The 4,435-nt window shown below is 46.8% G+C and overlaps 1 protein-coding gene across 1 annotated transcript in view; it reads right to left on the bottom strand.

Annotated features, from left to right (window-relative positions):
- NCALD (neurocalcin delta) overlaps positions 1-1,814 on the bottom strand; it is a 62,909-nt gene extending 61,095 nt beyond the window's left edge. Inside the window, exon 1 of the mRNA XM_072151413.1 lies at positions 1,659-1,814. The gene's annotated coding sequence lies outside the window, so the exon portion shown is untranslated. The remainder of the gene's footprint in view (positions 1-1,658) is intronic.
- Positions 1,815-4,435: the final 2,621 nt, after the last annotated feature.

The raw sequence follows: 4,435 nt of genomic DNA, 5'->3' as shown, positions 1-4,435 counted from the left end.
GCCACAGAAACCTGAATAATCTGCCAGTTTAGGCACCTATAGACCTCTCCATACTGTAGGAAGCCTACACAGGCACAATATAGCGGTATATAAGTAAAGGATGGATATAATGGAAAACTTCTTGTAATATATTGATACATACACAAGTTTGCAATATACTGCTATACATAGTAAATGCATTTTGTCATCTATAGGCATGCAGGCTTCTGCTTTACATTAAGTCTATAGAAGAAATTGCTGTATATAGTGTAATGTATAGATTCACTGCACTATAGATTATTTTCCAGGTGTTAGTCCGTGCTATATGTAAAGTGCTGTATAGCTGCAATATACAGTAATATAGGTACCATCTGGTACAACATACAGTAATAGGGTATAATGTATGTGACATTCAGTGCTATCTGTATTATGTAATGTTTGCAGTATAGTAGGACATGCAGGGAATATAGTGCAATGGGGGCAGTATAATAAGACATAGGTCCAGCACAGGGCTATATGTGTGCTGTGAATTGGAACATAGGTGGAGTATAGTCAGATATGGGTGCAGTAGAGTAAAACATATGGAAAGTAAAATACTCTATGGGTGTAGTATAGTAGAACATAAGGGGGTTAAAGCTATATACAGTAGGTGCAGCAGAACATAGGTGCAGGATAGTTTGGATGCAGTATAGTAAAAGATATGGAGAGTATAGTACTTTATATGTGTACTATAGTAGATCATCGGACAGTATAGTGCTATATAGGTGCTGTATAGCAGAACATAAATGGAGCATAGTGCAATGGGGGGTCAGTATAGTAAGACAATATGGGTGTTGTATAGTAGAACATAAATGTAGTATAGAACTATAGGGTTCCTGTATAGTAAAAACCTATATGTGGTGGTATGGTAAAACAGAGGAGGTGTATATAGTGCTATATGGGTGCAGTACAGTAAAACATATCTGTTGTACAGTGCTCTTTAGTTGCAGTATGGTTAAACATAGGAGGTTTATATAGTACTATATGGGTGCAGTATGGTAGAACATATGCTTGGTATAGTGCTCTATAGATACAGTATGGTAGAACTCTGGAGGTGTATATAGTTCTATATGGGTGCAGTATGGTAGAGCATATGTGTGGTACAGTGCTCTGCAGATACAGTATGGTAGAACATATGGTTGGTAGTGCTCTATAGATGCAGTATGGTTTAACATAAGAAGTGTATATAATTCTATATGGCTGCTGTATGGTAGGACTCAGGAGGTGTATATAGTTCTATATGGGTGCAGTATGGTAGAACTCAGGGGGTGTATATAGTTCTATGTGGGTGCATTATTGTAGAGCATATGCTTGATACAGTGATCTGCAGATACAGTATGGTGTAAGGGAGGGTGTATAGTGCTATATAGGTGCAGTATAATAAAATATGGTGCTATATGAGTTGTAACCACATCCATGTGACTTCTCTGCCCATTCACCTATGTAGCAGCCATATATCAGCTTCCTTCCTGGTGGCTGCACACTGTATACAGACAGTACATGCATGAGCTGTGCAGTCACTTCCTTTCCCTTGTGTTGCAATCATTGTATCCCATCCCATGTGCTGAGAGTTGTGCCCGATACATTGTTGCCCCCTCTCCCCCCTCTCCCCCAGCAGGCAATGCCAGCAGTCTGCTTACCAGGTGCAGTGGTGCTCAGATCTTTAATAGTCCATTCTCCTGAGTAGCAGCAGCCAGCTCCTCCACCATGCAGCACATTCACAAGCTGATGGGCTGTGGGGCTTTACTGCTCAGGCTCTGCCTCCAGTTGACGTCAAATTCACTGTCACATAAGCCAAGAGAGCACTGGTTGTCCTAGCAACTCCAGGGCTGCTCCAAAATGATTTCAACAGGGTCATCCTTCATACTGTGTGCCCCCTGCGATCCTCCTAGCACCCCCTAGCCTCAGATACATAGCAGAACCCTCACAACTTGCCTGCACTTCTCACAATGTAAATATTGATTGTTTTGCAGGATTTTAGGAAATACTATGTAGCCAGTTAGTGGTGAATTTGGGGGATGGGGGTTGAATAGAGGGGTTAATTTGCATGACAGGCGATGGGGGGGGGAGCTGCATTGTATCCGAAGAGCGAATGACAATAGGGGTCTGCTAGGCAACAGGTCAAGCGAAATTGGAGAAAGCATCCGAGCGAAGGAGGGAAGTGGCGGAATGTAGATGCAGAATGTACAGGGTCTATAGGATGGGTATAGGGTAGACTAGCGCTTACCCTCAAATCTATGAAAAACAATAGAATCACAAAAACATCCATCACCCCATCAACTGCCCGGATGGGACAATTTGTCTTTGTATTTCATTTGCCTCCAGATGTTGCCACATGATCTACCATTGTGTTTCGCCTAAAAAGTTGCAAATAATTGTGAAAAGACACAAGGTGGGGGAGAGGCATTGGTAGGAGTTGTGCAAAAATGTGCATTCAAAAGTCTGCATTGGACAAAGAGCATGGGCAACAAAGACAAATAGGGGGTCATTTATCTTAGTCTGATGATGCGCCTTTTTTGGTTGTATTTTGGTGAATTTTTGAGCGCATTGGGGTATTTGCACATTTTTCGGCGCCTAATTTGTCTCCGTATTTCTCCTGCTTTCCTCTACTCTAAATGGGCAAATGTCAGTTTAACTTGAGATTTCCTGATTTTTTTTTACGTAAAAATTTTGGGTTCTTGGATTGCCCAAATCTCTCAACAGATGGTTGTACTGACATGAAGCCCTTTACTGAATGGCCTCAGCAGTTGTGTGATATATACTGTATGTGCCGAGGTGATTGTAAGCTCTTGTGCCCAGGGCCCTCACTCCTATTGCTCCATCTGACCATGTTATCGTTCTGTAATGTCTTACCATATATACTCGAGTATAAGCCGAGTTTTTCAGCACCAAAAATGTGCTGAAAAACACAAACTCGGCTTATACTCGAGTAAAAAAAAAAAAAACGACTCAAAAAAAAAAAGAAAAAAAAATCAAAACTCACCTTTCCGGTGGCCCCCACAGGTCTTCTGTGCAATCCGACCATCAGCGGCAGGTCCGTGCGACGTTACAGGCAGCCAGCAGTATTGTGTGTGCAACGGACAGCAAAGAAGACCCGAGGGGGCCGCCGGAAAGGTGAGTTGATTTTTTTTTTTGTTAAATCAAAGGACGGGGGTCCGGCTCCATAACAGGGCACAGGGGCTGGCAGGCTATATACCGGGGCACAGGGGCTGGCAGGCTATATACCGGGGCACAGGGGCTGGCAGGCTATATACCGGGGCACAGGGCTGGCAGGCTATATATCGGGGCACAGGGGCTGGCAGGCTATATACCGGGGCACGGGCTAGAAGGCTATATACCGGGGCACAGGGGCTGGCAGGCTTTATATTGGGGCACAGTGGCTGGCTGGCTATATATCGGGGCACAGGGGCTGGCAGGCTAAATACCGGGGCACGGGCTGGAAGGCTATATACCGGGGCACAGGGGCTGGCAGGCTTTATATTGGGGCACAGTGGCTGGCAGGCTATATATCGGGGCACAGGGGCTGGCAGGCTATATACCGGGGCACAGGGGCTGGCAGGCTATATACCGGGGCACAGGGGCTGGCAGGCTATATATTGGGGCACAGGGGCTGGAAGGCTATATACGGGGGCACAGGGGCTGGGAGGCTATATACCGGGGCACAGGGGCTGGCAGGCTATATATCAGGACACAGGGGCTGGCTGGCTATATACCAGGGTACGGGCTGGAAGGCTATATACCGGGGCACAGGGGCTGGCAGGCTATATATTGGGGCACAGGGGATGGAAGGCTATATGCCGGGGCACAGGGTCTGGCAGGCTATATACTGGGGGACAGGGGCTGGCAGGATATATACTGGGGCACAGGGGCTGGAAGGCTATATTCTGCGACACAGGGGCTGGCAGGCTATATACTGGGGCAAAGGGGCTGGCAGGCTATATATCGGGGCACAGGGGCTAGAAGGCTATATACTGGGGCACAGGGGCTGGAAGGCTATATATCAGGCACAGGGGCTGGCAGGCTATATACTGGGGCACAGGGGCTGGCAGGCTATATAATGGGGCACAGGGGCTGGCAGGCTATATACTGGGGCACAGGGGCTGGCAGGCTGTATACTGGGGCACAGGGGCTGGCAAGCTATATACTGAGGCAGGGGCTGGCTGGCTATGTACTGGGGCAGGGGCTGGCAGGTTATATACTGGGGGGCAGGGGCTGGCTGGCTATATACTACTGGGGGCTGGCTGGCTATATACTGGGGGGCTGCTGGCTATATACTACTGGGGTCTTGCTGGCTATATACTGGGGGGCTGTAAATTTGATGGCGCCATGGAAATAAAGATTTATTATTATAATTAGCTGGGACCTGTAAAGTAGAAGAATGAGCAGACGCTGCTGTAAAAAAGACGAATATGGAAAG

This window comes from Engystomops pustulosus, chromosome 5 (assembly GCF_040894005.1).
Source record: "Engystomops pustulosus chromosome 5, aEngPut4.maternal, whole genome shotgun sequence".
NCBI lineage: Eukaryota > Metazoa > Chordata > Amphibia > Anura > Leptodactylidae > Engystomops > Engystomops pustulosus.
The sequence above is the reverse complement of the archived record's forward strand: the minus strand, read 5'-3'. Positions and strand labels throughout refer to the sequence as shown.